The 13,779-nt window shown below is 48.7% G+C and overlaps 2 protein-coding genes across 8 annotated transcripts in view; one reads left to right on the plus strand and one right to left on the minus strand.

Annotated features, from left to right (window-relative positions):
* The window catches only part of ARAF (A-Raf proto-oncogene, serine/threonine kinase), a 19,880-nt gene extending 17,236 nt beyond the window's left edge, over nt 1-2,644 (minus strand). For both annotated transcript variants that reach the window (XM_069942677.1, XM_069942675.1), the window contains exon 1: nt 2,473-2,644. The gene's annotated coding sequence lies outside the window, so the exon portion shown is untranslated. The remainder of the gene's footprint in view (nt 1-2,472) is intronic.
* ZNF618 (zinc finger protein 618) overlaps nt 2,487-13,779 on the plus strand; it is an 86,821-nt gene continuing 75,528 nt past the window's right edge. For 2 of the 6 annotated variants that reach the window (XM_069942662.1, XM_069942663.1), the window contains exons 1-2: nt 2,487-3,005; nt 4,047-4,089. The gene's annotated coding sequence lies outside the window, so the exon portion shown is untranslated. The other 4 variants (XM_069942660.1, XM_069942659.1, XM_069942661.1 and 1 more) reach the window with 3 other exon arrangements.

Genomic DNA, 13,779 nt, shown 5'->3' on the forward strand with positions numbered 1-13,779 from the left:
TGCCCCCCCATACACCCACAGCACAGGGGCCCCCCCATACACCCACAGCACAGGGCCCCCCCCCATACACCCACAGCACAGCGCCCCCCCATACAGCCACAGCACAGGGCCCCCCCATACACCCACAGCACAGGGCCCCCCCATACACCCACAGCACAGGGGCCCCCCCATACACCCACAGCACAGCGCCCCCCCATACACCCACAGCACAGTGCCCCCCCATACACCCACAGCACAGTGCCCCCCCATACACCCACAGCACAGTGCCCCCCCATACACCCACAGCACAGCGCCCCCCCCCCCATACACCCACAGCACAGCGCCCCCCCCATACACCCACAGCACAGCGCCCCCCCCCCCCATACAACCACAGCACAGCGCCCCCCCCATACACCCACAGCACAGCGCCCCCCCCCATACACCCACAGCACAGCGCCCCCCCCCCCCCATACACCCACAGCACAGCGCCCCCCCCATACACCCACAGCACAGCGCCCCCCCCATACACCCACAGCACAGCGCCCCCCCCATACACCCACAGCACAGCGCCCCCCCCATACACCCACAGCACAGCGCCCCCCCCATACACCCACAGCACAGCGCCCCCCCCATACACCCACAGCACAGCGCCCCCCCCATACACCCACAGCACAGCGCCCCCCCCATACACCCACAGCACAGCGCCCCCCCCCATACACCCACAGCACAGCGCCCCCCCCATACACCCACAGCACAGCGCCCCCCCATGCACACTATGCAACATGTATACAGCTATACAAATCCACTATATTACGTGTATATACAGGTATACAGCTATATACACACTACAGCACGTGTATATACAGGTATACAGCTATGTACACACTACAGGACGTGTATATACAGGTATACAGCTATATACACACTACAGGACGTGTATATACAGGTATACAGCCACTACAGGAAGTGTATATACAGGTACACAGCTATATACACACTACAGGACGTGTATATACAGGTATACAGCCACTACAGGAAGTGTATATACAGGTACACAGCTATATACACACTACAGGACATGTGTATACAGGTATACAGCTATTAACACACTACAGCACGTGTATATACAGGTATACAGCTATGTACACACTACAGGACGTGTATATACAGGTATACAGCTATATACACACTACAGCACGTGTATATACAGGTATACAGCTATATACACACTACAGCACGTGTATATACAGGTATACAGCTATATACACACTACAGCACGTGTATATACAGGTATACAGCTATATACACACTACAGCACGTGTATATACAGGTATACAGCTATATACACACTACAGGACATGTATATACAGCTATGTACGCACTACAGGACGTGTATATACAGGTATACAGCTATGTACACACTACAGGACATGTATATACAGGTATACAGCTATATACACACACTACAGGACGTTTATATACAGGTATACAGCCACTACAGGACGTGTATATACAGGTATACAGCTATGTACACAATACAGGACGTGTATATACAGGTATACAGCTATATACACACTACAGCACGTGTATATACAGGTATACAGCTATATACACACTACAGCACGTGTATATACAGGTATACAGCTATATACACACTACAGGACATGTATATACAGGTATACAGCTATATACACACTACAGGACATGTATATACAGGTATACAGCTATATACAGCCACTACAGGACGTGTATATACAGGTATACAGCCACTACAGGACGTGTATATACAGGTATACAGCTATGTACACAATACAGGACATGTAAATACAGGTATACAGCTATGTACACACTACAGCACGTGTATATACAGGTATACAGCTATGTACAAACTACAGGACATGTATATACAGGTATACAGCTATATACACACTACAGCACGTGTATATACAGGTATACAGCTATATACACACTACAGGACGTGTATATACAGGTATACAGCTATGTACACAATATAGGACATGTATATACAGGTATACAGCTATGTACACACTACAGCACGTGTATACACAAGTATACAGCCACTACAGGACGTGTATATACAGGTATACAGCTGTATATAGCCACTACAGGACAAGTATATACAGGTATACAGCTATATACAGCCACTACAGGACGTGTATATACAGGTATACAGCTATGTACACACTACAGCACATGTATATACAGGTATACAGCTATGTACACACTACAGGACGTGTATATACAGGTATACAGCTGTATACAGCCACTGCAGGACATGTATATACAGGTATACAGCTATATACACACTACAGGACATGTATATACAGGTATACAGCTATATACACACTACAGGACGTGTATATACAGGTATACAGCTATATACACACTACAGGACGTGTCATGACGTTCCCGGTATTACGCAGTTGACGTTCCGGAATGTGGTGACGTCACGCCGGGCCCGCGCTCACTCACCCGGTGCTGGGAGCCACCGCCATCGCCGCCGCCATGTCACACGGAGAACGTCCCGGTCCCGCCCCCTCCTGCGCCCAGGTCTCCGGGGGACGAGGATCCGCGGCGTCCTATTGGTGGAAAGGAACGTCAATCAAACGTCTCTAGGTTCCTCCCAAGGCCAAAGAGAAGGGAGAGGACGGCAGTGACGTCACAGTTGGGCGGGGCACAGCTGGCGGTGACGTAATACGAATAACCTGAAGAAGAAGTCGTGTTCGAGGCGGCGGCTCTCTGTGTATGTCTGTAGAGGGCGCTCTATGTAGATTGCTCTATAGTCTGTGTATGCTGGCTGCTTTCTAATGTACCTCATGAGGTGGAGGAGCTGTGAGCGGCAGTCACAACTGAGGGGGCCGGGGTGAAGCCAACACCCTAAGGGGCTCCGTCAGCCGGTCAGAAGCAGCCAATCACTAAGCGCCTTTCATTTCATTACCTGCTGTGGTAAAACGAAAGCTGAGCGCTGATTGGTTGCCAGGGGAACAAGGACACTGAGGCTCGAGGTACAATTGATTAAAACGGCCCCTAGAAACCAGTCACAGCGCAGCTTTATTTAGTATCCTCTGTGGTAAAGTGAAAGCTACAACCTCATGTGACACTACCAACCCTGACACGTGACCACTACCACCCCAACATGTGACACTACCACCCCTGTCACCCCAACATGTGACCACTACCACCCCTGTCACCCCAACATGTGACCACTACCACCCCTGTCACCCCAACATGTGACCACTACCACCCCTGTCACCCCAACATGTGACACTACCACCCCTGTCACCCCCGGCACATGACCACTACCACCCCTGTCACCCCAACATGTGACCACTCCCACCCGTGTCACCCCAACATGTGACCACTACCACCCCTGTCACCCCCCGACACATGACCACTGTCACCCCAACATGTCACCACTACCACTCCTGTCACCCCCGGCATGTGACCACTACCACCCTAACATGTAACACTACCACCCCCGGCATGTGACACTACCACTTTTCGGAATGTGACCACTGTCACCCCCGGTATGTGACACTACTACCCCTGTCACCCTAAGCATGTGACACTACCACCCCTGTCACCCCCGGCATGTGACCACTACCACCCCAACATGTGACACTACCACCCCTACCACCCCCGCATGTGACACTACCACCCCTGTCACACCCTGCATGCGACCACTGTCCCCCCCGGCATGTACACTACCACCCCAACATGTGACACTTCCACCCCCCACATGTGACCACTGTGACTCCCGGCATGTGACACTACCACCCCCAGCATGTGTGTGAACATGTCCCTTAGGTGTGCGTTTACACTACAGAATCCACACGGATAGGCTGCCAGAGCTCATCCGTGCAGATTCCGTAGTGTGAATGCGCCCCTATAGTATCTGGCATACACTGATCAGAAATCATCAGAACTACACCTCCCAGCAGTGGGCGCTCAGGGTATGCTGGCTGTTGTAGTTCCTCCATAGCTGGCGAGTCCCAGTAACAATAGATAATCCTGCGTACAATAAATGGTTTCTGATTGTCTTCCAGGGCTGACAGACAATCCTGTCCTGTGAGGAACCATCATCCTAAGGTGAGGAGCAAAGGGATAATTAGCATGGTGGTGTGTGATAAGGGGTCATATCCGCAGTGATAAGGGGGTACATCCCCCGTAATAAGGGGTCACATCCCTGGTGATAAGGGGGTACATCCCCTGTGATAAGGGGTCGCATACGTGATAAGAGGTCACATCACCATGATAAGAGGTCACATAAATGATAAAGGGTCACATCCACATGATAAGAGGGTCATATACGTGATAAGAGGTCACATATGTGATAAGAGGGTCACATCACCATGATAAGAGGTCACATAAATGATAAAGGGTCACATACATGATAAGGGGTCACATCCACATGATAAGAGGGTCACATCTCTGTGATGTGGGGTCACGTATATAACCCAGTCTCCATTAGTTAGCATGGTGGGAGTTGTAGGTCTGTAGCGGCTTTGGCTACGCAGGAGGGTGAAGGATTGTGCTGATAATGATACATGTATAACGTGTAATGTGTATACCGCTAATTTACCTTTCTTCCATCGCACAAGTTTAGCCTAAAAAGCAAATCCAATATGGCCATGTGTTACTGTATGAGGCAATTACAGGTGATACATGAGGCTTCTGCAGTACACCCATTTGGCCACATGGTGGTGCTGTTAATAGCACAGGGAATCAGTATTATGAGATAGAAGTATTCCAAGCAATGGAGATTCTGTGTGTGTCAGGGCATGCTGTGACTTGTAGTTTTTCAGCAGTTCTACATCCACAGTTTGGAGAAAAGATAAAGATCATGAAGTAATTGATCTAATGTATGTCACCCTATAAGCATGATTTACAGGTTATATGGTATGATGATAATATTGAGTCACATTACTGATCCTCAGTCACATCCTGTATTATACTCCAGAGCTGCACTCACTATTCTGCTGCTGGAGGTCACTGTGTACATACATTACATTACTGACCCTGTACTGATCCTGAGTTACATCCTGTATTAGGGTGGGTTCAGACTGGGGAATTCTCGTGGAAAATGTCCGCGGAATTCCGTCAGCTGTCCGCCTGCACGGGCACACGCTTTTCCCCCCGCTGGCTCCATAGACACCATTCTATGGGCCGGCGTATTCCGCGATCCGCTGAAAGAAGTGACATGACACTTCTTTCAGCATATAGCGGAATACGCCGGCCCATAGAATGGTGTCTATGGAGCCGGTGGAAAGGCGCCCAGATGTGCGGGCGGACAGCTGGCGGAATTCCGCGGACATTGTCCACGAGAATTCCGTAGTGTGAACCCACCCTTATACTCCAGAGCTGCACTCACTATTCTGCTAGTAGGGTCACAATGTACATACATTACATTACTGATCCTGAGTTACATCCGGTGATTCTTTTATTAGAAAAACATAAAATGAACAAAGGTATATGTCGCCATAACCAAACACAACAGAAAATCCCATCAATATTCTACATAAACATTAAATAACCAATATTATTAATAAACCATAATAATATAAAGCTACGTAACCAGCCTTATGCTGTTACCACATGACCAGCCCAGCTTTAAAGGGGTAGTGCCGTGTTACACATTTATTCACTAAATAACACACGTTAAAAAGTTATACAACTTTACAATGTGTGTTATTTAACTGAATGCCCCCCTTTCCCGTGTTCCCCCCACCCCCGGAAATGTGGTGCATTATACTCACTGAATTACTGTCGACCCTGGCCGCCACCTTGGGACAATGATGTCATCTCCAGGAGGCCGGCCGGACCGTTCATGCTGGCCCCCCTCCAGTGCGTCATCAGCTGCTCACCTGTGATTGGCTGAGCAGCTTAGCCAATGGCAGCTGAGAAGCTGATGATGCGCCAGAGGGGGGCCGGCATGGAGGGGGGCTGGAACGGTCCAGCCGGACTCCTGAAGATGACGTCATTGTCCCAAGATGGCGGCCGGGGTCAACAGTAATTCGGTGAGTATAATGCACCACACACGGGAGCACTCAACGCTAACTGTCATTGTTTGTGTGTGTGAGTGTGTGATGTGGTCAGACACGTCCTACACATAAAGGGGTGAGGTGCTCATGGAAACTATGTAAAAATTTAAATTGAGGCCCTTGAGTGAGGTGAGGCCTCCAAAAATCGTTTGAGTTACAGGAGAACTGATAACAATAAAGTCTGGAATTTAAATGTTCACAGTTTAAATCCTTTAAAGAGTATCTGAAAGAGGGCAAGTGCGGTATCCCTGACAAACTAGGATACGTTTTATATTTTAGGCACTTTTAATAAAAAAAAAAAAAAAAAAAAAAAAAAAAAAAAAGACATTAAAATTTCAATTCAATTTGACGGAATTTAAAATTGAAGATAAAAAAAACCACCCACTACTACCGCCTCTACAGACCTGATTGATCCTGCCTGCTAAACAGTGTGCTCTTCCACCTACAGGCAAAAGGAAAGAAAATTAGCACTCCTGACTAGGAGGAGCAGTGACAAAAATAAGGTTAGCGCACCAAAAATGGAGTTTAAGGCCCTTGAGGTGCACCCTCCAAAAATCGACTTTGAATTTTGAATCAAGTTATTTTAATCATTTCAAAAGCTAATTTTCGAGGGAGGATGATTCCATCCTACTCTCATTGGAAACGGCGCCTGTTTTTTTCTCTCAAAATTTTGTGCTTTGCAGCAATAGTGCCAGCTTTGCCCTTTTTGTCAGCAATATTGAATCAAGCCCAAGAACCACATGAAAGTACAGCCCATAAATTCCTTGGGTCACAATTAATTCTCAGATTGATGTGCGTCTGGATACCAAAACAAAGTTTTTTGTGTCAAACAAGTTCTTCATCATCAGTTCCTATTCTCTGACCTTAAGGCCTTTCTCTAGAATTTATTTTGCATTAGTTCCCCGAAGTGTACAGCCAAGTGTTATCTTCTCACTTCTCCTGATGCCAAAAGACCTGACGGTTTAGAGCAGCGCTTCTCAAACTTTTTCAACTGGAGCCTCACCCAACAGACCAAGGCAATGCCTGGGCCTCACCAGACTGACCAAGAGGATGCCTGGGCCTCACTATCAGTGGTGAAAGTCCATTTAAAAGCTGAAAATAATGCTAGGACGATCTTTCACCAGTCTCCCAAGCTCTATATACTAATAAAGCAAGTACAAAATAAATTAATAATGTTGCTAAAATGGAGATTTTTGCAAACAGCAGAAGGACTGTGCAGATCATAGTTACTTTAGTGAAAACTGGCTCCCCAGTTGGGCCTCACCGACAACTAGGGGGCGCCTCACAGTTTGAGAAGCACTGGTTTAGAGAATACAGAGGTCTTCCCACTCCGGTCACCTTGTCGCCATTCCTACTAACACAGCTATTGAGGCTCAGCTCCAACATTGGATTTTCCCTCTTAAAACTCCACCATGTTGTGAGATTGGAAGAGCCGTATACCCATTTTTGAGAAAAAATGGGTATATGGCTAAAATAAAAAAAATAAAAAAAGATTTTAATTGAATTACATTTAATTTAAAAATTAAAAAAAACACCTGACATAGTGGCCTATAGTTGACCGGACGGCTTCTGAATTTGAAACAGCTACCTAATCCAAGGAGGGTCAGATGGCACCAAAATTATCAATACCAACTCAGAGGAGCAGTGACAATAAACAAAGTCAGCCCTCTAAAAATTTATTTAGAGGCCCTTCAGGTGAGCCCTTCAAAAATTGATTTTGACAAGTCAGGCTGCATTAACAATGGAATGTATGCAATGGATTTTTTCCCACCCGGCATGATGTGTCAATATGATGCCGGCAGCGGGGAAACTCTTTGCTGTGGCACTGTAGTGATAGAGCCGCGGCGATTCAAAGAGTTTCCATGTTTTCCAGGACTCCCTAGGGCGGCATCTAACTTCTCCAGCCGCTGGGAGTCAGATGCCAACAGTTTGGCAAGTCGGCTCAACATCACTCATACTCCATTTGAATGTTCTTTCTCCTCATCCGCTCCAACCTTTCCTCACTGAGGCCCAGCACCCTCCAGGAGGATCCCGCTCACCTTGCAGCCTGTGGATGTCTCAGGGCCTGTACACACTGGGAGAGCTCATGCTTGTCCCTCTTGCTGGCTGCTCCCCCCGCCTGCAGCTCTCTCAGCTGTTTCTCCAGGTGCTGGTACTCATGGCTACAATCCTGGAGGTGAAGGTGGTAATAGACTCCTCGGGGCTAGAACTCCACTCCGCTCCGCTCCACTCCACTCCACTATCTTTCCTTGAGCCGAAATGGATCAGGGCCACTTTGCGATTCTTTCTTCCTCCCTCCTTTACTTTGTAAAGCCTCTCGGCTTCTGACCGGTGTCGACAGAGCCAGACCCACATTGCTGCAAGGGCGGCTAGATCTTCTTACTGCAGACTCCTCAGAAGCACTGGCTGGTAATGGATTATTCTCCCCACTCTCCGCCAGCCTGGAATGAAGAATGGGAGTCCGGGACTCCATAGTGGGGGCCCCTCCCAGCCAGGAGCCTGCCACCCTCTTAGGAATGGCAGATGGAATTCACCCTCTGTACTGGTTCTGGCGAGTACACAAAGGTACATCTGCTCACCACACCCTCCAGAGCTGCACTCACTATTCTGCAGGTGGGGTCACTGTGTACATACATTACTAATCCTGACTCCTGTATTATACTCCAGAGCTGCACTCACTATTCTGCTGGTGGGGTCAATGTGTACATGCATTCCTTATCTTATACTGATCCTGAGTTACATCCTGTATAAGGGTGGCTTCACACGTACCAGATTCGCAGCGGATCCCTTGTCAGTTATTTTCTATAAGAATACATACTCGCAGTAGGAATGACATCACGCTGCGAGTATGTACATATATCACCTGCTCCACACTTTGGCTTGCTTTGGGGGCTTCCGACGTCTGTACATCCCGCTAAGCCAATCACTGGCTGCGGCGGGGCAGCGCACTGATTGGCTGAGCTGGACGTGCAGACGTTGGGAGCCCCCAAAGCAAGCCAAAGCGTGGAGCAGGTGATATATGTACCGGCCGACAGGGGGTTAACTTACATACTGGCGGGATGTCATTCCCACTGCGAGTATGTATTATCATGGAAAATAACTTCTGGTGGGGTCATAGAAAATTCTGCTGGTGGGGTCACTGTGTACATACATTACTGATCCTGAGTTACATCCTGTATTATACCCCAAAGCTGCACTCACTATTCTGCTGGTGGGGTCACTGTGTACATACATTACTGATCCTGAGTTACATCCTGTGTTATACCCCAAAGCTGCACTCACTATTCTGCTGGTGGGGTCACTGTGTACATTACATTACTGATCCTGAGTTACATCCTGTATTATACCCCAGAGCTGCACTCACTATTCTGCTGGTGGGGGTCACTGTGTACACACATTACATTACTTATCCTGTACTGATCCTGAGTTACATCCTGTGTTATACTCCAGAGCTACACTCACTATTCTGCTAGTGGGGTCACTGTGTACATTACATTACTGATCCTGAGTTACATCCTGTATTATACCCCAGAGCTGCACTCACTATTCTGCTGGTGGGGTCACTGTGTACATACATTACTGATCCTGTACTGATCCTGAGTTACATCCTGTATTATACTCCAGAGCTGCACTCACTATTCTGCTGGTGGGGTCACTGTGTACATACATTACATTACTGATCCTGAGTTACATCCTGTATAATACTCCAGAGCTGCACTCACTATTCTGCTGGTGGGGTCACTGTGTACATACATTACTGATCCTGAGTTACATCCTGTATTATACTTCACAGCTGCAATCACTATTCTGCTGGTGGGATCACTGTGTACATACATTACATTACTGATCCTGAGTTACATCCTGTATTATACTCCAGAGCTGTACTCACTATTCTGCTGGTGGTGGGGTCACTGTGTACATACATTACATTACTGATCCTGAGTTACATCCTGTATTATACTCCAGAGCTGCACTCACTATTCTGCTGTGACTCTGTCATTCCACATGACATTACTGCTTGTTCAGTGTCTGCACTGAGTTTGCTATCCTCATAATCAGCCCGTTACTAGGGACACATCACTGAACGCTCTCTTTAGAGTCTGCACGACTGTCCCATCAGTCACTATGTGTGTGCGTATATATATAAATATATATATATATATATATATTCTATCGAGCAATGTTTAACATGACACATTTGCTGCCAGCAGGAGTATCCACGCTGCGTGGCACCACACTGCGCCTGATAGGTAAACAGCGCCTCCTAACATCACAGCCATGGCAGGAGGCGAGCGGCTGCAGAGAGAAAACACTAAATCCTTATGTGAACAATGAAAATAACTCTATTTACTTTTGAATTACAAATGTAAGAACACATAAGGCGAATACAGGGAGAAGCGTCAGCGGCTGCTCCAGGCTTCACAGTCCATGCCGCCCGAATCTCTAATCTTCTCCTATAGGGGCTAGAGAGGTGGCAGAGCTGCTGGGCCCATAGTGCAGCCAGTCACTGGGGTAGAAGACAGCTGGGTAATGAAGCCATCATGTGACTGTCATTTGGGTGCTTTGTCATAAGCTATGGGGGCACTGTGATTAGCATGCTGCGTTACGGGGGCACTGTGATTGGAATGCTGCGGTATGGGGGCAGTGTGATTGGGATGCTGTGGTATGGGGGCAGTGTGATTGGGATGCTGCGGTATGGGGGCACTGTGATTAGCATGCTGCGGTATGGGGCACTGATTGGGATGCTGCGGTATGGGGGCAGTGTGATTGGGATGCTGCAGTATGGGGGCAGTGTGATTGGGATGCTGTGGTATAGGGGCACTGTGATTGGGATGCTGCGGTATGGGGGCACTGTGATTGGGATGCTGCGGTATGGGGGCAGTGTGATTGGGATGCTGTGGTATGGGGGCAGTGTGATTGGGATGCTGTGGTATAGGGGCAGTGTGATTGGGATGCTGCGGTATGGGGGCAGTGTGATTGGGATGCTGCAGTATGGGGGCAGTGTGATTGGGATGCTGTGGTATAGGGGCACTGTGATTGGGATGCTGCGGTATGGGGGCACTGTGATTGGGATGCTGCGGTATGGGGGCAGTGTGATTGGGATGCTGTGGTATGGGGGCAGTGTGATTGGGATGCTGTGGTATAGGGGCAGTGTGATTGGGATGCTGCGGTATGGGGGCAGTGTGATTGGGATGCTGCGGTATGGGGGCACTGTGATTGGGATGCTGTGGTATGGGGGCAGTGTGATTGGGATGCTGTGGTATGGGGGCAGTGTGATTGGGATGCTGCGGTATGGGGGCACTGTGATTAGCATGCTGCGGTATGGGGCACTGATTGGGATGCTGCGGTATGGGGGCAGTGTGATTGGGATGCTGCGGTATGGGGGCACTGTGATTGGGATGCTGCGGTATGGGGGCAGTGTGATTGGGATGCTGTGGTATGGGGGCAGTGTGATTGGGATGCTGTGGTATAGGGGCAGTGTGATTGGGATGCTGCGGTATGGGGGCAGTGTGATTGGGATGCTGCGGTATGGGGGCACTGTGATTGGGATGCTGTGGTATGGGGGCAGTGTGATTGGGATGCTGTGGTATAGGGGCAGTGTGATTGGGATGCTGTGGTATGGGGGCACTGTGATTGGGATGCTGTGGTATGGGGGCACTGTGATTGGGATGCTGTGGTATGGGGGTACTGTGACTGGGATGCTGCGGTATGGGGGCACTGTGATTGGGATGCTGTGGTATAGGGGCACTGTGATTGGGATGCTGCGGTATGGGGGCACTGTGATTGGGATGCTGCGGTATGGGGGCACTGTGATTGGGATGCTGCGGTATGGGGGCACTGTGATTGGGATGCTGTGGTATGGGGGCACTGTGATTGGGATGCTGTGGTATGGGGGCAGTGTGATTGGGATGCTGTGGTATGGGGGCAGTGTGATTGGGATGCTGTGGTATGGGGGCACTGTGATTGGGATGCTGCGGTATGGGGGCAGTGTGATTGGGATGCTGCGGTATGGGGGCACTGTGATTGGGATGCTGTGGTATGAAGGCACTGTGATTGGGATGCTGTGGTATGGGGGCAGTGTGATTGGGATGCTGTGGTATGGGAGCAGTGTGATTGGGATGCTGTGGTATGGGGGCAGTGTGATTGGGATGCTGTGGTATGGGAGCAGTGTGATTGGGATGCTGTGGTATGGGAGCACTGTGATTGGGATGCTGTGGTATGGGAGCACTGTGATTGGGATGCTGTGGTATGGGAGCAGTGTGATTGGGATGCTGTGGTATGGGGGCAGTGTGATTGGGATGCTGTGGTATGGGAGCAGTGTGATTGGGATGCTGTGGTATGGGAGCACTGTGATTGGGATGCTGTGGTATGGGAGCACTGTGATTGGGATGCTGTGGTATGGGAGCACTGTGATTGGGATGCTGTGGTATGGGAGCAGTGTGATTGGGATGCTGTGGTATGGGGGCACTGTGATTGGGATGCTGTGGTATGGGGGCAGTGTGATTGGGATGCTGTGGTATGGGGGCACTGTGATTGGGATGCTGTGGTATGGGGGCACTGTGATTGGGATGCTGTGGTATGGGGGCAGTGTGATTGGGATGCTGTGGTATGGGGGCACTGTGATTGGGATGCTGTGGTATGGGGGCACTGTGATTGGGATGCTGTGGTATGGGGGCACTGTGATTGGGATGCTGTGGTATGGGGGCACTGTGATTGGGATGCTGTGGTATGGGGGTACTGTGATTGGGATGCTGTGGTATGGGGGCACTGTGATTGGGATGCTGTGACTGGTTGAGCGTCCCCTAACAGTATCAGTCTCCATGTCACATGACCATACTGTCCCGGCTGCTCAGGAATTTCACTGCTAAATGTAAAATATTTTACCTCCCAAAAGTTTTCAGCAGAATCCTAAAGCCCCCAAAACCATCACACATAGCCGACAGCTCCACCCTACATATACCCATACACTGTACATCACCCATCACCCATACACTGTACATTACCCATCACCCATACACTGTACATTACCATCACCCATACACTGTACATTACCATCAACCACACACTGTACATTACCATCACCCATACACTGTACATTACCATCACCCATACGCTGTACATTACCATCACCCATATACTGTACATTACCATCACCCATACACTGTACATTACCATCACCCATATACTGTACATTACCATCACCCATACACTGTACATTACCATCACCCATATACTGTACATTACCATCACCCATATACTGTACATCACCCATATACTGTACATTACCATCACCCATACACTGTACATTACCCATCACCCATATACTGTACATTACCATCACCCATATACTGTACATTACCATCACCCATACACTGTACATTACCATCACCCATATACTGTATATTACCCATCACCCATACACTGTACATTACCCATCACCCATACACTGTATATTACCATCACCCATATACTGTACATCACCCATATACTGTACATTACCCATCACCCATACACTGTACATTACCATCAACCACACACTGTACATTACCATCACCCATACACTGTACATTACCATCAGCCATATACTGTACATTACTATCACCCATACAGTGTACATTACCATCAGCCATATACTGTACATTACCATCACCCATACACTGTATATTACCATCACACATCACCCATACACTGTACATTACCATCACCCATATACTGTACATTACCCATCACCCATATA

The sequence above is a fragment of the Dendropsophus ebraccatus genome, chromosome 10 (assembly GCF_027789765.1).
Source record: "Dendropsophus ebraccatus isolate aDenEbr1 chromosome 10, aDenEbr1.pat, whole genome shotgun sequence".
In the NCBI taxonomy this organism is placed as follows: Eukaryota; Metazoa; Chordata; class Amphibia; order Anura; family Hylidae; genus Dendropsophus; species Dendropsophus ebraccatus.